The 25,043-nt window shown below is 36.9% G+C and overlaps 1 protein-coding gene and 1 long non-coding RNA gene across 2 annotated transcripts in view; both read left to right on the plus strand.

The window, feature by feature from the left end:
* LOC133529131 (uncharacterized) overlaps nucleotides 1-25,043 on the plus strand; it is a 60,276-nt gene that overhangs the window by 10,093 nt on the left and 25,140 nt on the right. The window lies entirely within an intron of this gene.
* LOC133528751 (uncharacterized) lies at nucleotides 1,022-13,076 on the plus strand. The gene is made up of 3 exons (XR_009801050.1): nucleotides 1,022-1,403; nucleotides 3,274-3,346; nucleotides 9,137-13,076. It is a non-coding gene; the product is annotated as an uncharacterized LOC133528751 (long non-coding RNA).

The raw sequence follows: 25,043 nt of genomic DNA on the forward strand, positions 1-25,043 counted from the left end.
GTTTACATGGCAATGTATATCATATATTTTTTTTAGATTTTCATTCTGTTATTTTAGACGTTACGGGGGGGGGACACACTTTTTACCACTTTGGAAGTGTCTCTCGCGCAAACTATTCAGTTTAGAAAAAAATGATATTAGAAACCTCAATATCATTTTTGAAGACCTATCCATAGATACCCCACACGTATGGGTTTGATGAAAAAAGATTTTTTGAGTTTCAGTTCTAAGTATGGGGAACCCCCAAAATTTATTGTTTTTTTTCTATTTTTGTGTGAAAATCTTAATGCGGTTCATAGAATACATCCACTTACTAAGTTTGAACAGTACAGCTCTTATAGTTTCGGAAAAAAGTGGCTGTGACAGAATCGGACAGACAGACGGACATGACGAATCTATAAGGGTTCCGTTTTTTGCCATTTGGCTACGGAACCCTAATAACAAGGCCCGAAACCGCCTTTTCATACAAACGTAGTCCTCATTTTCCTCTCTGGATATTAACATTATTGAAAATATTTTGACACAATTTGTTGTATATCAATCACAGCTCTGTTTCGATTTTTTTCGAATTTTAATTTATTATAGGAGTAAGAAGCATTTCAAAGGACAATGGGCACTTTTGTATGGGGAGTGTCCCATGGATGTATACTGTTGAGACATATGTCGTTTTAAAGCTCTTAATCGTAGTATTATTTTATTGTATGGCACCAACCTTAGACCACTTGCAGGGACCGTGCTATATAAAAAAAGAAGTTGCGCATTTAAGCAGTTATATTTCCTTAAACGCGGGATATAAAAAGTTTTAGCGTATTTTATTCGAAAGAATATAAAAAATGCTTTATGTTTTTTGTATCAACACCAATGATAAAGTATTTAAAGGGACACAATGTACAGTTTTAAAAAATCGTCATTCTAAAAATTACTTAATACACAGCGAAATAAGAGTGTATACAAATGCCATGTATATCATGTGAAAAGTATTTTTATAAGCTATTTTTCGTATAATATAACTGGGGTCAAATCGTTGCAGGGACCAAAATAAAACCATTTAATGAGTTAATTAATTGTAGTTAATTACGCCTTAACTTTTCTACTCAACGCCAGATGTCGCTCTAAAGCAAAATTCTACTTGACGTAAAACATTTATACATCGCGGTAATCTCGTCAGTCTTACTCCATCATTTTAAAAAGTATAGACTAGTTTATGGATTTCTAAAGTTATGTCAAGATGACTGAATGTAATATTGTCAACAATAATTGTCAAAACACGCAATTTAAAATATTCAACATTGTAATTACAAAATAGTATATTTCTAATACGCTATAATTTTCTCCAATCGAAAGGCACTCCATTCCATTGATCTCAGAGAGTATGCTCCTTGATGATCTTCACTATTCATGGGGTAGGTAAGATAAAAGTATTATTTTTTCTCGTATAGCTGCTATATAGCGTTCGACTCCATGGAAAATAAAGGCTCCAAATTATATAAAAAATGTAGCATATATACAAAGTGCAATTTAGATAGTATTCCAGAAAAAAAAACGCCAATGTAAATGCTGAAAAGTTTCCTATCGTATCGTCGAACAAATTCATATCTACTTCTGACCTACGCGACCTTAGAAGTTTGGATTGTCCTACCTAATCATTTAACATTTTATTGTTTTCAGAACAAGAATTATTTAACTTCCCACTGTCTATGTAAGGGGACTTAGAGCGGATTCATACTTTACTATACGTGTCGTGTCGAATGATAGTCCCTATGTCAGTTTCTCCAATTCTATTTTGCGTAGGATAAGTTAAAAAATAATTAAAAATATGTGTTACCGTATTTTTATTCGTGAAATGTTACCTATATTTTTTTTTATTTTATGGTAGAGGAGGCAAACGAGCAGACGGATCACCTGATGGTAAGCGATTACCGCCGCCCATGGACACCTGCAACACCAGAGGGGTTGTAAGTGCGTTGCCGGCCTTTAAGATGGGAGTACGCTCTTTTCTTGAAGGTTTGAAGGTCGTATCGGTCCGGAAATACCGCAGGCGACAGTTCATTCCACAGTTTAGCTGTGCGAGGCAGAAAGTTCCTGGAAAAACGCACAGTTGAGGACTGCCAACCATCTAAGTGGTGAGGATGGAAATGTTGTCGCGTAGGGCGATGGCGAAAAGAAGCGGCAGGGATTAATCCGAACAATGATTGTACTATACTTCCAAAAATATGTCTGACAAACATTTTACATGAAAGCCATTTTTCCACGTAAAAATGAACTGTTATAGGGACCATCTTTTGAATTTATGATAATTTATTCATATTTTAATGTATTCGGGTAATATTGCAGGCATTATATCAGCACCAAATAAATGCTGTGAACCAGATATATAAAGTGTTTTAAGTGGCGAATAACGTTTCCAAATCGCATTTTCTTTTGACATATCTTTCTTTTTTCTTTTTTTTTGCTCTTTTTTTCACGACCGGTTTGGCCTAGTAAGTCGATGATCCTGGGTTTGAATCCCGGTAAGGGCATTATTTGTGTGATGAGCACAGATATTTGTTCCTGAGTCATGGATGTTTTCTATGTATTTAAGTATTTGTATATTATACACCGTGTTTTTTTTGATTTGCGTTAATTTCAAGGGTGCATTCCTGAGCTTAAATTAAGTAACTTTCTCAAAGACACCGGTATTCTAATTAACTCCATTTCAGAGTTAATCCATATTTTATTTTTATCTTATAAAGCCCTTACGAGTGTGTACACTTACCTTAGGGCCCGTTCACATATTGATTAGTGTTTAGTACGGGTTAATACATTTGCTACTAAACGTAAGTACTATCTCGGACGATCGATGTTCGAAATGACATTGACATGTCACAGTTTTCAATTGTTTGATTGAGATAAATGTAATGCCCGTGCAACAACAACGCTATATGCAACATTTAATTACTTTTTATAACAAAAAAAATGTTTAAAAAATATAAAAAAAAATTTTTTTTTTGGAAAATTAACTATGTCATGTAGTTTCCTTAAACGTACTTACCAATACCCCGAAGTTAACGGAATTGAATAAAAACACGGTGTATATTATTATGTCGTTGTATGAGTACCCACAAAACAAGCCTTCTCGGCTTGCCGTGGGACTCAGTCAATTTGTGTAAGAATGTCCCTATATTATTTATTTATTGTTATTATTATTGTATGTCCAGTAACAGAACTCCCCAGGAGCACTCGGGTGTGTAAGGTCGCTACTCCCCAACTTATTATAATTGTTATTACTTTCAGCATTTTTAAGTTATTCATCGGACACTGAGGCCATTGAAGTTTTAAGCTGGCGGCATCAAAATGGAGTACCTAGGTACTGTTTCAAATAAATGGGTGGTAAGTAAGTACATTTGGTGAAGTGGAACTGCTGATGTTGATCAGAAACGGAACTCTTTCACGCGCGTGATTTGTCTTCTTTGTTAAGTTTGTAGCGAGTAAGTTTCAAGTACCAAGGTTTTTAGGACCCTTTGTGTCAAGGTAAAGGTCTGACGATGGGTTCCATGAGGAAGCGAGGGAACACCTCAAATCTTATAGGCATAAAGTCATTTTGGATTTTCATCAATACCTTAAGCTTTTTAATTCCCACTAGTGGCATTTAATGAAGTGGAACTACTGATGTTGACCAACACGGAACTCTTGAACGCGCGAGATTTTTCTTCTTTGTTTTTTTTTTATGATATAAGAGGCAAACGAGCAGACGTCACACCTGATGGTAAGCGATTACCGCCGCCCATGGACACCTGCTTAACCATAGGGGTTGTAAGTTCGGTGCTGGCTTTTAAGATTGGAATACGCTGTTTTCTTAAAGTTTTAAATGTCGTATTGGTCCGGAAATACCGCAGGCGACAGATCATTTCATAGTTTAGCTGTATGAGGCAGGAAGTTTCTAGAGAAATGCACAGTTGAGGACTGCCAACCATCTAAGTCGTGAAAATAAAAATGTTGTAGCGTAGAGCGCTGACGAAAAGAGGCGGCAAGGATTAATCCGAGCAATTCGATGGAACACTCGCCGTAATAGATTTGTCCTGATAAGTTTGTAGAAAGTAAGGTTGTTAAGAAACATCTGTGTCTAGATCCAGGTCTGATAGATACCTCAAACCTTATAGAAATACATATAGTTTTTTTTTTTGGATTTACATCAATATCTTTAGGCGTTTTATTAAAAAAAAAAAGCTACATTTAATCAAGTGGAACTGTTGATGTGTTCCAGAACGGAACTTTTCAACGCACACGTTTTGTATTCTTTATTAAGCTTGTAGTGAGTAAGGTTCTTAAGGTGTACTTAATACATCAATGTCCAGTTCTGATGATGGGTTTCATGAAGAATCGAGGGAATTCCTAAAATCTTTTAGGCATACATGTAATAATTTCTGGGATTTTATTTACATATCAAGCATTATTATTAAAAAAGTGTCATTTGACTTAAAGTAACAGCTGATGTTGACCAGAATGGAACTCGCCAACTCGCGCGCAATTTGTTTTATTAGTTAAGTTTGTAGCAAGTAAGTTTTAAGTATTAAGGTTTTTAGGAACATTTGTGTCAAGGTAAAGGTCTGATGATGGGTCCCAAGAAGAATCGAGGGAATTTCTTAAATGCTATAGGCATATATGTAGTACTTATTGGATTTTCATCAACATATAATCAACTTTTATTCACAAAAGTGACATTTGATGATGTGGAACTACTGATGTTGACCAGAACGGAACTCCAACGCGTGCAATTTTTCTTCGTTAAGTTTGTAGCAGGTAAGGTTCTTAAGAAACATTTTTGACAAAGTACAGTTCTGATGATGGGTTTCATGAAGAATCGAGGGAATTCCTAAAATCTTATAGGCATACATGTAATAATTTCTGGGATTTTATTTACATATCAAGCATTTTTATAAAAAAAATTGTCATTTGACTAAGTGTAACAGCTGATGTTGACCAGAATGGAACTCGCCAACTCGCGCGCGATTTGTTTTATTAGTTAAGCTTGTAGCAAGTAAGTTTTAAGTACTAAGGTTTTTAGGAACATTCGTGTCAAGGTAAAGGTCTGATGATGGGTCCCATGAAGAATCGAGGGAATCTCTTAAATATTATAGGTATATATATAGTACTTATTGGATTTTCATCAACATATTATCAAGTTTTATTCACAAAAGTGGCATTTGATGATGTGGAACTACTGATGTTGACCAAAACGGAACTCCAACGCGCGCAATTTTTCTTCGTTGTTAAGTTTGTAGCGAGTAAGGTTCTCAAGAAACATTTTTGTCGAAGTACAGTTCTGATGATGTGTTTCATGAGAAAGCGAGGGAACTCCTCATTCTCCTCAATTCTTATAGGCATATAGTCATTTTGGATTTTCATCAATATCTTTAGCTTTTTTTATTCACATTAGTGGCATTTGATGAAGTGGAACTAGTGATGTTGACTAAAACGGAACTCTTCAACGCGTGAGATTTTTTTCTTTTTTTGTTTGTTGTGATATAAGAGGCAAACTAGCAGACGAATCAACTGATGGTAAGCAATTACCGCTGGCCATGGACATCTGTTACACCATAGGGATTGTAAGTGCGGTGCCGGCATTTAAGATAGGAATACGCTCTTTCCTTAAAGTTTTAAAGATCGTATTGGGCCAGAAATACCGCATGCGACAGATCATTTCATAGTTTAGCTGCATGAGGCAGGAAGTTTCTAGAGAAATGCACAGTTGAGGATTGCCAACCATCTAAGTGGTGAAGATATAAATGATGTAACGTAAAGCGGTGACGGAAAGAGGCGGCAGAGATTAATCCGAACAATTCCTCGGAACTTTTGAGTTTGTAGAAAGTAAGGTTCTTAAGAAATATCTGTGCTAGACACCAGTGTCTAGTGTCTAGGGCTGATGATGGACACCTCAAACCTTATAGAAATACATATAGTTTTTTTTTCATCAATATCTCTAGGTGTTTTATTTAAAAAAAGTTATATTTGATCAAGTGGAACTGCTGATGTTGTCCAGAACGGAACTTTTCAACGCACGCGTTTTGTATTCTTTATTAAGCTTGTAGCGAGTAACGTTCTTAAGGTGTATTTATATCAATGTTCAGTTCTGATGATGGGTTTCATAAATAATCGAGGGAATTCCTGACATCTTATAATTTCTGGATTTTTATTTACATATCAAGCATTTTTATTAAAAAGTGACATTTGACGAAATGCAACAGCTGATGCTGGCCAAAATGGAACTCGCCAATTCGCGCGCGATATGTTTTATTTGTTTATTTTGTAGCAAGTAAAGTTCTTGAAGACATTTGTGTCATAAGGTCTAGTTCTGAGGATGGGTTCCATGAGAAATCGAAGAAATTCCTCAAATCTTATAGGCATACAATACATACAGTAATGTTTGGATTGTCGTCAACATATCAAGCATTTTTATTTAAACAAGTTAGTGATATTGACCAGAACGGAACTCTTCAACGCGCGCGATTCTTATTCTTTGTTAAGTTTGTAGCAAGCTAGGTTCTTAGGAAACGTTTGTGTCAAGGTCCAGTTATGATGATGGATTCAATGAGGAATTCAGGATTTTAAATCGATTTGAATTCACAATTGGGAGGAATTGAGGATTTTCGTCAACATATCAAGTTTTTTTTATTTGAACAAGTGACATTTGATGAAGTGAAATTGAGCAAAATGGAACTCTTCAACGACAAGTATTTTACCTTAGGCGTGTTTTTTATTTCATTTCGTTTATAGCATGTAAGGCTTTTAAGGAACATTTGTGTCAAGGTCCAGTTCTGATGATAGGTTCTACGAGAAACCGAAGGAGCTTCTCATATTGTATAGGATAGGCATACATATAGTCATTTTAGAATTTTCATCAATATTACAAGCATTTTTACTCAATAAAGTGACATTTGTTGAAGTAGAATTGCTGATGAAGAACGGAACACCTCAACGACTTCCAGATTCTTTATTTTTATTACTCTTCTTTCTTTTTCATTATTCTTAGAACAGGTATTTCTACTAAGTGAACCGAACTGCTACTATTAAAAGTAGGTAGGTAGGTAGGTTAAATAGGTTAAAACTGTAAGGATTATTATGTATAAGTAGTCTTTCTTTTAATTTAAAATGCTAGTAAAAAAGTGGCTTGTGTCGTTAACATATCACGAAACGGAGGCTCTTCTTGTACCAAGTTAACGCACGCGCACACGCACACAAACACACACACACACACACACACACACACACACACACACACACACATATTTGTATAGTAGTATCCACCGTTTTGTAATGTATTTTAGTGTTGTTATATTTTAGTTTTTTAATCTTCTCTTTCTGATTTGTAAAGTCTGTACCTATTTGTAACGTCTTTATACTTATTGCCAATGTATTGCACTCAAGGGTCCCGAGATACAGGCTCAGCCTAGTTTGGGGTCCGCCAGTATACCAATTATGTTTTTCTGTGTTCTGTATAGAAATAAATAATTTTAATTTTTTTAATTTTAATTTTTTAATTTTAATTTAAATTTTTTTTTTTTTAATTAAACAGGTAAGTAATTCTATTTAAGTATAAGTGTCTTTATAAAAAAACATCAATCGACTCTTATCTGTCACTAGTTCCAGTTTCAGAGTATAAAATCCGGGTACACAGCCACGGCTAGCCGGGTAGCCAGACAGTTCGAATACGGACAAGTTATTGTGAATAAAAAATCTTATCGTCTTGCAAAAGTTATTGTCATAAATGTATAGGTTTCGAATACATGAATATAAAGTTAAAATGCTGGTAAAAGTATTAGTTTTTATCATTAACCATTTTATATCCCAACAAAACTGTTACCCTTACAAAAATAAAATGCTTTCATTACCTAAAGTAGGTTACGTTAGGTAATAAAAAAATAAATAGGTAGGGACAATCTTACACAGATTGGCCCCAAACTAATCAAAGCTTGTACTATGGGTACTAGGCGACGTTAAACATACTTATTTAGATAAATATATATTTACGTATATACATAGAAAACACGCATGCCTTAGGAACATATATCTGTATTCATCACACAAAGAAATGCCCTTACGCGATTCAAACTCGGGACCATCGGCTTCATAGGCAGGGTCACTACCCACTAGGCCAAACCGGTCGGCAAAAGGTAAAGATAATTAGGTAAAGACAATGAATAATTAAACGTATTATAAATTGACACCAATATCCATCAAATAGTATAACTAGGTATGCTAAGAGCGGGCTTCAGGCCATTACGTCGCACCTTTAGAATTAAACTAATTTGACTCAAAAAGTAAGACTACTTTATATAATTATGTAGTTTGGTAGAACAGTAAGAACTCACTATATGTGTCTCTTTTTCATGCGGTGAAATCCCCCCCACCCGGAAAGGGTAGCGACGCCCATTTTATCGACTCTCGAGTCGACTCCAATCTGATACTAATAGTAAGTAAGTACTTACCTAGTAAGCAAATTGTAGTAGTCATCCCTTCTTAGTAAAAGGACGGAAGTATTGTATAGATACTACTTTTTAACCGACTTCAAAAACTTTTTTTTTGTATATATGTTAAGTAAGATCTTCGTCATTTCTGAACCAATGTTGAAAATTAGTTATCGTTTGAAAGTGGGTATATAGTTCCAAGATGGTCCTATTTTTGACAAAACCACGAGGAATTAAGGGAACTCCCCAAATCTTATAGGCGTTTTTTAGTTTCATCAACAGACCAGGCATTGCCATTCAAAAAAGTGCTATTTGAAGAAGTGGAACTTAAAAGACTATACCACATTTATAGACTAAGACAGGACCAGAAAATAACTCTTTAACGATGCGTATTTCACGCTAGACGATTTGTCTTCTTTGTTATGTTTGTAAAGAAGCTTAACGAGGTTTAAGGAATATTTGTGTAAAGGTCTAGCTTACATCATGGGTTCCATGAGGAATTGAGGCAACCTCTCAATTCTTGATGGAACGTAAAACTGTTTATTGACATAATTGTCAATAGGTATCCCATCTGCTCTAATTTACCCCACTTGACGGTACTTACATGAAAAAAAAACTTCTCTTAAAAATAGGAAACCGACTTCAAACATAGGTATTAGAAAACAATACAAAAAGTGTTATTGTATTTTCAGAAACCATACGGCAATAATGAGGATGCATCGACATAAGAAGAATCGAACATGGGCAAGATAAAGTTCAAGAAAAAAGCAAATATAATGTGTACTTGTGTGTAGTCAAAGAAAGTTGAAAAATAAAGCATAATTAATGGCCATAGAATACAGAACCGATACACGAACATTAAGACTATTAAATATAGACATATAGGTTGATCGTACTACTCGTACTAATGTATTTCTTTTGTTCAATTATATTATTGCATTAAAGTTAGATTCTCTAGATATATATTATTCATAGGTTCTGTATTCTATATGAATTGTTTTAGTGTAATTATTGTACTAAATACCGTTGACCGCCTGTCAACAGTATTTATCTCTACATTACTATCACAGAAGATTTTAGGCCCTACAGTAGTTTTTGAATTAGTATTTACTATGGACAAAATAGCGAAATCTGAGTTTTTACCTAAAATATCAATCTTTTGTGAACGTGGTGTAGAGTATATACCGCCTTAGACTGAAGTAGCTACGCGGGCAACGTTTTCAAAATAGAATCGTGTTCATGGTCGGCCCATGGTAAAAATAATTAGGTACCCGTAGACCCACTGGTGAACACTGTTTATGATAACACTTAAAATAAACCCCGTGGACCCACCAGGAGAACATATTGGAGACACTAGAGATAATACACCGCTTTAAGGGCGGTCGTACACGGCATTGACATCTGGCGTCTAGATGGCGGGTGGACCTCAGCGAATTTCAAAGAAATATTTATAAACATCCAATGACGTTCGGCTCGGAAACCAGATCTTCAATCTCCTGATTCCTGTGGAGTCTCCAGGTTCCATCCTCTCCACGTGAGGGTCCTAGGATTTTTCGCGCTGCCAGACTCCGATGACTCGGGCACGTAGTCCAGATGGGTGAGGATCGTGCAGCCTGAAGGGCGTACTCTGAAGTTTCAAATGGCCGAAGACCGTCTAGACGTCCTAGGTAGGTCCCGCTGGAGAGATGAAATGCAAAAAGACCTTAGCGAACTCGGCGCCGTCGACTAGATGGAAACTGTTTTGGACAGAGAAGCATGGCGGTCTTTGGTGTCGGAGGCCAAGATCCACTTCGGGTCGCTGCGCCACAGCAGTAAGTAAGTATTTATAAACATATTGTACCTTCTGTGTACCTAACCAAAAACGAGATATTTAAGAAAAAGTCCACCCGCTATTCTGACGTCAGGATTGCGGTTGGACCTATGAAATCTTGCATTATACCGCACTAAAAGTATGCAGTTATATGGTACAGTCGCCATCAGATATATCGGAGTGGCCGAGGTGCTCAAAGATATCTAAACACGCATTGTACCTTCAGTGTACCTCTGTAAATAGAAATAGAAACCGGTGTACCTCTCCCCAAAACAAGCTAGGCTAAGCTCATGCAAGATTTCATAGGTCCACCCGCCATCCTGACGTCAGGTTGGCGGGTGGACCGTTTTGTAAAATATCTCGTCTCGGTCTATTAAAGGTACACTGAGGTACACAGAAGGTACAATATGTTTATTAATATTTCTTTGAAATTCGCTGAGGTCCACCGCCATCCTAACGCTTACCATATATCTAAGGACCGACCTTAGGGGCAATAACGATAGTGCTAGTTCAGATGTGTCATTCACAAATTCGAGCCAATCGTGCTGTCTAACGCAACTAGAACTCATCAACCAATCACGTTGTGGTACTTGTGGCGTTAGACTGCACGATTGGCTCAAACTCGTGTGCGTAACACCGCTGTACTGGCCTCATTCTTATTGCCCGTAAGGCCCGTCCTCAGATATATTATGTCAATGACACAGTCGCGATTTAAAAAACACATTTTCTGCTACCAAATTGTTGAGCATAACGTTTTCCTATCCATAGGTTCCATCTGTCCAGTAGGATCCACCATCTCGATCCACCAGATTGAAGAGATTGTTACTTAACTGATGGATCGAGATAATTAAACCTACTGAATAGAGCGGGTCGATTGGATATAACAAAGTACGCTTATATGAAACGCTGCTCCGGTGTGCGAGTGAGACAGTCAGGCCAATTTGAACTTGCATTTGACAGAAAACTGATTGTCTCCATCAAACGCTACCAGTTCCATTGCCGGCCTCTTTGCTGCCTTCTATAGTGGTTCAATCTTACCTTGTTTATGAATAAAAAGGGGCGTGCACACCGATGTTAAAGTAATATTGGAATCATATCAGTTACTTGCGGGCGTCTCGCTCGCACAAATACATGCGTATAAGTGCGAAATGAACGCACGAATGACAGCTAACTGGTATCATTCCAATATTATCCTAAAATTGATTTATTGTCAGTTGCACTTTCGAATTGGTCTACATAACGATTTCCTTAGCCTGCACACCGGATCGGCGTGTGGGCCGGCATCTAGCTAATGTAAAGCCACCTCATTAGGTGATTTTAGCCTTTTGAACGGCAAGAACACCTAAAGATGTGGTGAGAGAAAGCCGCGCGTCCCTCATGCACTGCACTAGCTTTACAGCTTGCATTGCGACCAATGTATGCTGCTCACCGCCCCGCCGGTCGCGTGGGTCCAATCCGCGGCCCTAGAAGACGTACTTTACATATAAACAAGAGCACGCGAGCATTTTGCGAGTTGTGTATGTGTACTTGTGTTATCTAGGCGCACAAACGGTTACAATAACAAGAAGTGTACACCGCGTGTGCAGTCCAACACGGGATCACGGGTGCGATTCGAAAATAACGTGCTAGCGACGCATTACGACATTGATACTTTACCCTTTGAACGCCATAACAAAAACGTTACTCACATGCCAAGGTCACGGGCGCAAGTGAGCTTGAAAGTGCATGAGTATTACATTAGGGACTTTGACAGCGATTATAACAGCTACAATCAATAATGTGTTCATGGCCCTTAAATCATGTCTAGTGACGGCGCCTTTAGGTGTTCTTGACGTTCAAAAGGTTAAGGGCGTTTGCTAGCTGGCGCTAGTGCACGGAGCGGGCAAACACGCGCAGGTGCCTTTGTAAGTAAAATCAGTCGCACGCGTCCGCGCCAGTTAGCGTTGCTCATACTGTAAGCCGCACGCCCGCTCCGTGCACACGCGCGACGTTGCGGACGCCCTATGCCCTAAACCTTACTTGAAAGTGTGAAGGTTACTCTGACAGCGGCTATATCAGCTATAATGTATTTATGACGCTTTGAGCATAGCTAGTTACGACGCCTTAAGGTATTCTTGGCGTTCAAAAGGTTAAGGGCGTTTGCTAGCTGGCGCGAGTGCACGGAGCGGATGCACGCGCGCGGGTGCCTTTGTAGGTAAAATTCGTCGCACGCGTCCGCGCCAGTTAGCGTCGCCAGTTACTGTTTTTCGTTAACCCGCTCCAGCTAGCAAACTAATCGCAAATGGTCCGAGATTGGCGCAATAACCATGCATTCCCTTATCTGGATGCACCTATTCACCAATGCTTGCTTTAAAGTAACTTGTCGACTCGTCCTGATAATATTTGTGCGACCGTGAAGAAAATCTATGCCGTCACTTAGTTTTCAATTTATATGAAATAAAGATGTTAAATGTATTCAAAAGTTTTTATTTATTAAGGTATGTATAAGTGCTCTGTGCATCCGCACCAGCTAGCGGTGCCCTTAGCAAACCGCAATAACCATGCATTCTCTTATCTGGATCTGGATGCACCTATTCACCAATGCTTGCTTTAAATTAACTTGTCGACTCATCCTGCTAATATTTGTGCGACCGTGAAGAAAATGTATGGCGTCAGTTATTTTTCAATTTATATGAAATAAAGGTGTTAAATGTATTCAAAAGTTTTTATTTCATATGTATATATAATGGAACGAAATACAGCTACTATCTTAGCTTGGCAAGCAGTTAAGAGTCGCTGATACTTGTAATGTATTCACTGCGTTAATTTTAGGTTTAAGATTCTTTATTTTTACTAAGAATTTGACAATTCACTTACATGAGAACTTAAAACTACACAATTTAATCCTGCTTCATATGGCAAACGAAGGGAACGTTGCTTTGAACCGCGACGCAATCTCAAATGTTTCACTTTTACACAATTTTCCTGCAGAGAGACAAAACAAGTATGTACATAGTACCTTTTTACGATTTATTTTATCGTAACATATAAACTTAGATTTATTTTCTTGCTGCTAATTATGGTACTCCAACTACTCCATAAATACATTTACTTACCTATTTACTTATTGCTTAGGAATCTTATTTCATGTTTAATAATAAGTTTATATAACGTTTCTAGCGGGACATAACGCGAACTTTAAAAAATATAATGCGTTTTCTACCTTTATCACTCGAATATGTAAGAGCAAGAGAGATAAATAGACGAAACTTACTAGTTCAAGGTAACCACTCGTTTTATTGTCAAAGTTCCGAATTAAACAAACTTATTCTTCGGTGACATTTTTTAGCGTTTATAAGCGACTATACGGATCCAGCATTTGCCGCTCATTCGGTTCTCCTATTGCACGCAAGATGTCAGTACTAGAGAGGATTTGAAAAATCATAATTAAGTAGTTTAGTGCCATTTATTGACCGGTAATAATTTAAAAAAATATATAAATTACTTTTTCATTATATTTCAGGCATGCAAAGTGATGTAAATGGTTACAAAAGTAACTCTATATGAATGACATTTTTTAGTTCCAGTTTACGCCGCAGCGCATGATCAAAATTATTAATATCATCTTCCCTGGACACTTTCGGTCTTTGGTGTCATATAAGTAATTAATGCTTAATTGAAGACCTTCCAAATAGGATATGACTCAAATGTATATACCAATAGTAAAAATTACCCAAACGGCTACCAAGGCTCCATCTAGTGTCAGGTAGAACAAACAAAGCGGCATTTACCACAATTAATTAACGAAAAAACTCGTTTTATTACCGCCCCTGCAAGCATTTGAGTGCAAGTATATATATATTAAAATACCTTATAAAAATGTCTTTTAAATGATATATATGGCTTAAGTATACAAGCAAGTTTCAGTGTTTAATAGCAGTATTTTTAATTCAAGCATATGTTATATCAACTAATTCCAGCCCTGTACGTACTTAAACGTAAGTAGTGGTAAACAGAAATCTAGAATTTCTCATATTCTTTCATACAAAACACCTAACAACCGGCTACATAACAAGTACTTTGTAAAACAACAGTTTATATTGGCCACTCTTTTTTTTAAATTGCTCAGTCCCTGCACGTTATCCAAAGTTGGTGTCATACAATAAAATAATGCTAAGAGTAAACCCTTTCAAACGAGATATGTCTCAACAGTATACATCCATGGGACAAATTGCCCATTCTCCTTTTGTATTAAATCTATTTTTCGCTCCTATTCGTTATTCGTATTCGCGGGCTGGGTTTCCGCAACTCGACGTCGCAATTCGCGCCTATTTTGCGTGATGGTGGGTTGACGGCACTACTCCTGCCAACCCAGCTCTACCAGGAAGCCTAGCAGACCCTTGATGTTGCCGACGACTTCTGGGAGAGACCCCGGAGAACCGAGGTATTGTGCCCGGTATTCTGCCACCCCTGGGCATTCAAGAATGACGTGGGCGGCTGTTTCCTCCTCCTCCATGCACGCTCTGCAGAGGGGGCTATCTGTGACACGTAGGGTTAGTAGGTGTTTGTTTAGTGGGGCGTGGCCGGTTATGGCCCCAGTCAAAAGCCGGAGCTGTGGCCTCTTCAGCTGTCTCAGCCTCCTCGACAAACCGGGGTCGATTGTCGGGAGGGCCTCCTTCGCCTGCCTGCACGTACCTAGGTTAGACCAGTACTGTTGGTGTTTTACCTTGGTGTTGCATCTCAGCATGTTCCGGAGCCAGGCATAAGGCAGAGGTATGATTTCGCTCCTAATTTTTACAATAATACAAAAAGTCAAACGTAGGGGCATGCTATGGCTATAACTATGGTAATAACTTAATATAAATTCAACGACCGGTCTAGCCTAGTGGGTAGTGACCCTACCTACGAAGCCCGCGATACAGGCCATGCATAGTGCGGGGTTCATTGCAATGTACCTTTGTTAATTTCAATTTATTTTAAATAAATATATTTTAATTTATTTTTTCTTTATTTTAAATACAACATAAACATAAGAAATCACAAGACAATCGCCCACCAGGCCACCACTTAGAAGCCAATCTTGATACCTGTCATTTAAACACACTTAGTGTCAAAACGACACTTTATTGAAATAACAAAATATGTTTTTAAAACAGCTAGATTAAGTCTGCAAAAACATTGTCTGATCTCGATTTAAAGACCAATGAATAATGTATATGTAACGGGTTAACGTTCATATGACACAAATTGTTATTTAGGCTGTTCTAGAATCTCGATGTTTTTATTAACCGCCTTCAAAAAAAGGAGGCCCTTGGCTGGATGCGTATCTTTATATGTTTGTACGTACGTCATGTTTGTCCGCGATTATCTCGCAGTTTTCAGAAAAATGTGTTTTGCCAGCGTTTGGAAAACTGAGTTCCAGGGTCTTCTGCTCGCAGTCCTAAAACTGGCCACCAAAATTTCCGTGTAAATGGCGATTATGCTGCCAAACCTTTTATACTCCTCCGAGACGTGGTGCTTGTACCGTCATCATTTCATTTTTTATCTGCTGACGATCCCAATTTTCCACTGCCTAAAGGGCCCCACCCAGGCACCCATTACCAATCCACCGGCAGTCTTTGGTCCAACGGACGGCCTGCCATCCCAGGCCAATAACGTCTTCACAGGTGGAGCAGGCGTGGAAGGAAGAATGGGCGAAGGCGGCGACTGATCACCACAAAAGTACCCAAAACCCTACTCGGAAGCCGAAGAGCTTCTCGCTGCAGAGGAAATACTAGTGCCGCCTCAACAGAATCCGCACAGGTCATGGCAGGTGAAATTATATGCGTCACAAATGGGGATGGAACAAGAGTCCGTTGTGTGACTGTGGCCTTGAAGAACAAACTACCCAGCACATTATTGAACGATGCCCAAAGAGACGTTTCCAAGGCAGCCCGGAGGACCTCTATACCAATTTGACACCGGACGCGATCAGTTGGCTGCGTGGCCTGGATGTCGACTTATAATAAATAGATAGTATTAATATTGCCTACAATGTTACGCCATACGCTTAAATAAATAAACGTCTTCACACATAAGCGATTACTGCTTGCCGGCAATGGCATGCTGCTATCTCTGCGACTACATACTAGCAGTTCTGAGTCGTTAGTTTTTGGTTCATATTAGTCGTCAGGCCGAAACCTCAAATGTGTGACCTTTTGCGATAGACTAATATCATCAGGCAAACTGGTATTCTGTGGGCTCCTTAAGCAATCATAGAGCCTACTGCGAAAATCGGAATGTTGTGATCTGCCTCTCTATCGCTCTTGCATAGTCGAGCAGAATCGAATGAGACAGATAAAGAAATTTCATTTTTCGCAGTAGGCGTTCTGTTTCTAATTACTTTATATACTAACTCCTAGCAGCAAGAAACATCAACAAAAGTCAAACTCTAGGCCAACAATCAGTCATAGTTGGCGGGGGTCCAAACCAAAGTTCATAATGTCCTTAACCGGGCGTTACCCTTCGTCTTTAACAACTAATAGGTCGTCGCCTTTATATCCATTCAAGGGGTAAATGTGATTAGTGACGAGATAGCGGGATATTTCCCTTTCAATATTCTTAGATGTAAGAGAGCATTTCATCCCGTAAAATGATTATTTATTTATTATATATATTTTGTCTCTGACACTTAGGGCCTGTTTCATAATGTCCAAGTAAAGTATTGGATAGTTAATTATAAAATAAATTAACTGCCAGATAAAACTTTCTGAAAAACTTAGCACTTTATCTACCAGTTGAGCTTATTTGAAGATTGTAAAACGCCGACAATGACAATTCGTCAGATAAGTGGTAAGTTATTGCTTGGACATTGCGAAACAGGCCCTTATAGACTTTTACATCTTTAAAGAATTTTAGTATTCTTCTGTTGTTGGTATTTTTATTAAAGTTTTTTTTGTGTTATTCGACATATCGAGACTGCATGTAAACATCTCTAATAAAGTTTTTTTTTTTATATTTCATTGATTTGTTGTCTTTTGTAATTTTTGGTTATTTTATTTGCTTGTAAAAATGACATTTATTAATGCCCCTTTGTAATTAATAAATGTTTGAGTTTTTGCCTATTTGTTTCAAAATTTGCTTTGAAAATTGTGGAAGGTATGTTGTTACAAAAAAAAAAGGTTGTGATATAGTTTTCATATATTATATAAAAACAACTATTGGAGCTCAATTACCAATTAGCAACATTGTGGTTAACATTACGAAAGGGCTTAAAAATTACATGAATTTATATATGTTGGGGGTTGAGGGGTAGGGATAACAACGTAATACATAACATTGTTATGTACATACGCAACAATACTAACAACTAATAAATAAATGTTAAATAACATTATTACTCAAACTAACTAAACTCCACAGTAACCTCAATAAGGCTAATAATTAATAAACCTAAGCATAAATAGACAATTTTCACCGTTTGTGAGTCAGTCAAAATCCCAGAAAATCTTATGTTAAAATTGCATGCCCAAATTGGGATTTCCTTAACTTTCGGAAGTATTCTAAAAATGTCACCTGTTGAATACAGTTGGTCAATAAAATATTTTGATATTATTTTATTTCGCTCTTTGCCTTTTTTCGCGTGATAATTGAATATAGTTGGTCAATAATAGTTATTTACGATACAAGTGCGAAAAGTAGGAAATTCGTAACGAGTGGCGATAAATTAAAACACGACCGAAGAGAGTGCGAGTTGCGAATCACCTATTCGCACATGTATCGTACAACATTTTACAGTACATAATGACCCTTTAAATTTTCGACATAGCTACATATTGTGCTAATTTACGCACTAGTGCGGAAACGTAGCACCATATATCGCTCTTTCCCTTCTTTCGCGTGATAATTTAAAAGGTCAGAGGTTAAGAGACACTTAAATTACTTTTTAAAATAATAAATGTAAAGATTATACATAAACAATGATTAATTGTCCCGTAGCGGATACAAATCCCGGGAGAAGTGCCCGGGAATACGCAGAACGGCACATCACTAAAACGCGATTTAAATAATTGTATTTGCATCTTGCGTGTCGGCTGTTCATCTTTGATATCAGTCAACGTGATCTTAATAAATCAGACTAAATTTAGGCTTTTAGAGATAAATGTTTATATTAAACATACTTTGACAGCTTTAACAGCACGTAGGCAGTTTTACCCCTTAAATAGGGATTTATCTACATGGTGTGTTGGATTCTGTTAATTTTGTCATATTATTAAACGAAAATGACATTTCGTTTGCTCATTAGCAGAAAATAATTTACATTAGTAGGTACTATCAACACTATTTTATTACGATATTAATAATGACTTGACTTCCCTAAAAAAATACAGGAAACTAACTTCTATTTCAAGTGTTACAAGTACCAATCAAAAACATTTAATACATTTAACATGAATTTATTATTATGTGACAGAATATCTAGTTAGAACATGTTAGTACAATAATAAAACCTTACAACCTAAATTACTTAATCAAGTTCTTATTCAATTTATATATTTATTTAGCTTCTAAAAAACATAAATTTGATTGCGACTAAAGTGACGTGACTCGTTTAAAAATGACTTATTTTATGTTTCAAGCTCACGATAATAGTAGATTTCAATGCAAGTGTGCAAAGTGTGTCATTATTTACGAGTCCCGAGATGTCTTTTAAGAGCCGGATACGAATAAAAGACACGAACAGGTAAATAATGACAACTGCACACATTTGCGAAAAAATCAAAATACTTAAAACAAATATTGGTTACGCGAATATAACAATAGACCTTTCAGTTACCTACGAATTTTCACTTGAATGTTATTGCGATGATTTAACGATGAAAAAATTAGTCACAACAACTTACTTCATACAAAAATACTCTCACAGTTGCTATTTCAGTTGAATAATTTTGATACAACTATGATACAAATTTAGTTGTAAAATTTTAAGTGAAAATACTGAAAATGGCGGGCGCCGGTTTTACTTTATATTTTTTCTGTTAATGATTAATATTCAGCCAATAGTTAAAAAACGGTTTTAGTGAAATATCGTATTAAACATTGAATTAAACAAAATATATATATAATATTTTATTTATATCGTGTAATAATATCTTTGGACGTAAGAAACGTGTGAAGGCAACATAAAAAAAATATATCAAGTTTTTGGACATCCGAACTATTTCTGGGTTTGGTCGTATGGATTACGGTCAAATATAAATTTTAAAAAGTTGGATGCGTAAAAAGCACAAGTTCGCATAAACAAACTTTGCGAACGCTAAACAATTAAGTACTTACGTAAAGTCGCACTTTTTGAGCAACTCGAATCCATTTCACATAGGTGATAGTTCAAATCAAAACACACACAAGCATTGCATCCTATCGGTGCACACCTGTCGAATTACCTATGTGTGCGGCAGAGGGAGCTTCTGATCGGATATTGATCGGTTCGGAACACCTCCTGTTGGTTTCTGGGTGCCTGGTGCTTTCCGATCGGCTGTCATTATTGGAAATATTCAATCGGTTACCAACTTTCCAATACTTTCTCTAAAACCATACAAAATAGGTAATTTTGTGATAATTTTACCAAAATCATATGATATTTGAATGTAAACAAAATGAAACCAAATATTTTCATTTAATTAATAAGATTTCTTTTATGATTTTTTTCTACTTCCGTACTTTTATTTGTCATTTAAAGGGTCGTGGACACATCTTTAAAACCCTACCTTATACAAGTCTTTAGTCTATTTCCCAAAAACGCATTTGTGCATACACGCGTATCTTTTTGTCAATTTTCGATAATTCGTGTAATGACCACTGAAAAAATATTGTATGAAATACATTGTTGCTAACCTTATTTTAAATGTCATATCTGACAAATAAGTGAACCATAGGCAAGTTTTTTTTTTAATTTCATTCTTTCCTTTTCCCGCCCGTACCCTCCATTCTTTGATACTTCTTGAATGTTGTCGAATAAAAACTTTACTTTGGTGTTAAAAATAGTGTGGCTTTTAAGTTAAAATAGATGAAGACGAAAACTTACCCCCTTATTCATAAACGTGTACTAAAGTTACGATGCCGCTGATCATCGTTTGTCCCTTTCCATCATACCAATACATCGGAAAGGGACAAACGATGATCAGCGGCATCGTAACTTTAGTACACGTTTATGAATAAGGGGGTTAGTGTCTACACCTGAAGAAATATCAGTGATGGCCCAAGAAGTCACAAAAAATTTGCTGCCTTCAAAATCGCGACAGATGACATGAAAAATATTTGTTAAATTTACAATTTTATTTCAAAGTACCTAAGTGCTTGGTCGTATAAAAAGTATTGTATGCAACGTTGTTTAACTGAGTCAAAAAACGATAAATAATTGAATCACATTCTCTACATTGTAAGCACACAATGTAAGATGAGAGATTCGAACAATGCTTATAAGATGTCACAGCTGTATCTGTATAGATCTGTCAGTATCAAAAGTGACACATTGTGACACATTGATAGAGGTACCTTTAAGAAACTTAAACTGTCTACCTTGTCTATGCTACGTTGGCGTCGTAGCATTCGTGCGGTAGTGCCTTTTCGTAGCGCATGAAATTAAACAGCTTACCTACCTTTTCATAATCATCTACGAGGGGAAATAGTAGTGAAATCATTTTTTACGCTACGATTATCGTAGACACCTAACTAACAAACCTAACCAGGAACAATTAATCGTATATACACGGTGTTTTTTTTTTAATTCGTTAACTTCATTGTTAAGTAAATTTAAGGAAATTGAATGGCATAGTTATATTTTTCATTAAATGTAATTATGTAATAGCGTTGTTTTAATATGGATATTATATTTAAATCCTCCTAACAATTGAAAACTATGACATATCATGAGGCCTCATCAGATAAAAATAAATCATTGATTATCTCTAAAATAGAGTTAATTCGAATACCGGTTTCTTTGAAAAAGTTACTTGGATGCACCCATGAAATTAACATTAAAAAACCGTGTAGAAAACGTTATAGAAACTTAAATAATACATAGTGGTTCACAAGGAACCCGAGAGATTTTAACAGTGTATTCCTGATCATATTTAAAGACAAAAATGTCCTATAGACTTTTCTGTAATTCGCCTAGTTTCAGAGTTAATGCCAATTGAAAAAAAACATATTTTATTGTTACCTACTTAGTGCTAAACGCCTTTTTGATGGTGATATTTGCTTTTGTGGGATGAAGTCTTAATTTAATACCCTCATTGGTAGATGTAAAAAAGTAATAAAATAGCACTAGTAAAGTAACCGGTTTACTAATAACATTTGATATTTATGTACTTACCTAGAAATACATTCAAAAAACGAAAAAAGTCAACCGTAAAAAATATTTTTGTTGCCAGAATTGACCTAAACTCATATAACATTTTCCCTTCTTTTTCGCCTCAGAAATGCGTGGTTAAAATCTTTCGGGTTCCTATCCGGGTGACACACCGTGTATATAAATGATGACATGACATTTTCACTTGTCAATAAACGATTATCATCTTGGCTACAGTCCGAAGTGTTCCTCGCCAAAATGCTGATAGGACTAGCCTCGTGAGATATATTTTTTAAAACTTTGATGAAATAATAGTAGGTCTCGAATTAAAAATTAAGTTGTTTGTAATTGATTTTATATACAATACAGGTACAATTAAGCATTCTGATTGCAGTGCAAGAAAAAAAAGGCTTTGTAAAAGTCTTTAAAACCAAGAAGAATTAAGGCTCAATTAATGTCATTTAGTCTGAGTAATAATAAGCTCCTCAGCTTCACAGGTAAGGCAGAAATTTATTATTGTAAAAACTTAATTGAAAAATAAACGACTAAACTTTGGGCGGCTAAAATACAGGTTTTTACACAGTTTTATTAAATAAACCATATAACTGTTTTTTTAAGTTGAGTATTTTCTTTATTCCTCTGAAAAACTGATTGCTTATTTTTAATCGTATATTTTTATACTCTAATCTAGTCTTTATTTTATGAAAAAAGAGGCTGATTACTTCTTCTTTTTCCTCGCGTTGTTCTGTCATTTGCCAACTTATCCTTAGAATTGACGTAGGCAATAGTTTTTACGAAAGTGACTGTCGCCTATCTGACCTTCCAACCCAGAGGGTAAACTAGGCGTCATTGGGATTAGTCCGGTTTCCTCAGGATGCGACTGGTAAATATCAAATGATATTTAGTACATAAGATCCGAAAAACTCGTGCGTACGAGCCGGGGTTTGGATAGGACACGCGACCTCCGGATTGAAAGTCGCACGCTAGGCCCCCAACGCAAAAAGGAGGCTGATTACATTATTTGTTACTTAAAAACTGACAATATGGCCCATTATGGTGAGAAGAAGTAACAACGTCAGTGTGCAGAAGAAAATCTGTCATTTCGGAATTTGACAAAACATACTTTTTAGCATTTGGGTATTATTAGTTTCTTCAAACAAAAACGTCACTTTTGACACTGACATATCTGATCCATATCGTATCTAATATTTGACGTATTTTAAAGTTCGATTCGGGCCGTTAGACGTTGTATGAATGACAGACATTATGACATTCGGCCATTTTAAGAAGGAAATCATTTGAAATTTAGGCTTTTTCGGACTAAGTTGGTTTGACATTTAGGACAAACACAAATGATTATGTAATCTAATAAATAAATAAAATAAAATGGCATTATGAAATTGAGGCGCAATGAAACTAGAACACCCTATTCCGTGTTCACCGAAGTACTATTTAATACTACTCCATTCGATTTATAATCTCCTGGTGCCGAGTTCAATGTAATAAACATCTCTTCCGCGTTGAACCCGTTTCCCCTAATTTTTCCGCAGTGGGCAGTTTTTCCGAATTTCGCTTTCAGTTTTCCCCTTCACGCTTCTAAGTTATGTCAGCCTGGTAGCATGGTGGGAATACTTAAACATCTCTTCCGCATTGCTATGGCGGAAAGAAGGGGAAGTTCGTTGTGTGCAGGCTTGTTCAACTATAGGTACAGTCGCCATCAATATTTGAGCGGACAAGGTACTCAAATAGATGTGAACATGACGAAACATCTTTGTTTTGATGTTTCTGAAAACCTTAGCCGCTCCAATCCGATATTTATCTGATGGTGACTACCTATAGGTACGCTTTCGGTACGTATTCGGTAGAGAATGTGCAAAGCAGTAAAAAGCTTAGCTAGCTTAGCCCTTACATGTGGAGTTAATGTTTGAATAGCCATACATTCATTACATTACACTTAGCTAAAAGTCTGCTATGTAGGATTCTCACCGAGACGGGCCGGAGCGCACCTTATATAATGTAAACTCCCTGTCAAAGCATCCGATCTAATTTCCTCGGCGAAGGTAGCCATTTGAAGGTACAGAGTAATTACATTTCATAATTTAAATGTAATATTTCATAATTGAAATATCGTACTGGCTTGCGCTGCTCGGGCTCTCAGACGCGGACGGCAGCCATTTTAATAATTGTTAGTATTGAATTACCTAGTGAGCAAAAGCATCAAATTACTTAAAATTATAGTAAGGTGCTCTGAAATCATTAAAGCTAGTATTTCGAGCATTCGTATACTTAAGGCCCTTGGATTCAGGTTATTCACTTCACTCTCATTGCGTTCCCGGGATCGCGGATGTCATGTTTTAGAGATATTATTTTTTAATAAGTTTTTTACAAAACAGTAATCGACGATCAAAAATATATTGCACATTTTAAGAAGTAATTTTCATAATTTTAGCTTTTGTGCAAAAACTGCAATTTTTTTTAAGGTGACTTTTAGATCTGTGTTTGTGTTTTTTTTTCTATCGGGCGAAATTACTAGAGATAGGCCTCAAGAATGCTATTCATGTTTTTTTGTGTTTCACAACGGTATTAATTAAAAGCGCTACAATTTTTCAAAAACCCTGTTGGTTAAATCTACTGCATCTAAATAGAGATATTTTTCCGGGTGAGAATACGTCTGTGCCATACGCCACTTACGAGTACATTGGTTTGCAGGAGTGCCAAAAGAATCAAAAACATTTTTTTTATAGTTTTCTATTTCATACGATCGAGTACCCCGAGAGGTTTTGTGGTGGACTCTGGATGAGAAATGCGTGCCTTGGAAGTATGTGGAGCTAATTCGGTCAATGTATAACCATTGTTGTACACGCGTCCGATCAACTGCTGGCACCACCGACAGATTCAGTGTCACGGTAGGCTTGCACCAGGGATCGGCTCTGAGTCCCTACCTCTTTCTGCTTATTATGGCCGCTCTGTCGTCGGGTATACAGGAGGAGGCACCCTGGTGTATGATTTTCGCTGATGACATTGTAATCGTGGGTGAAGACGGACTCGAGGTACACTTGAGGAATGGCGGCGGAAACTGGAGAATGTTGGCCTGAAGATCAGCAGTCTCTCCGGCTTTAATTTAAATATACACAATGAATACCTATTTAATCATAAACTTAAGCCTAAATTAGCCTGAGGCATTGTTCCCAGGACACTGGCCGCGTTCCCCCTCTGCACAGTGAGGCTGAGTTTTTGTGCAAAAAATGCGTCAGCTCATAGTTCGCCAGACACCCAGACTAGTTTGGTAGAACTTTCTTTTAGTAGTTTTTTGGTGACTGACGACTACGGACCGAAAGCTCGATCCAAATCGTCGGTGCTTGCTTGAGTGTGTAGCTGTGTACAAATGGTAGGAGCATTTAATCTTAGCGGTAATGAGATTAATAAAAATGGAGAAAAGCAGTGGGGAGAGAATGCCGCCCTGTGGAACCCCAGATTGGAG

The sequence above is a fragment of the Cydia pomonella genome, chromosome 20 (assembly GCF_033807575.1).
Source record: "Cydia pomonella isolate Wapato2018A chromosome 20, ilCydPomo1, whole genome shotgun sequence".
In the NCBI taxonomy this organism is placed as follows: Eukaryota; Metazoa; Arthropoda; class Insecta; order Lepidoptera; family Tortricidae; genus Cydia; species Cydia pomonella.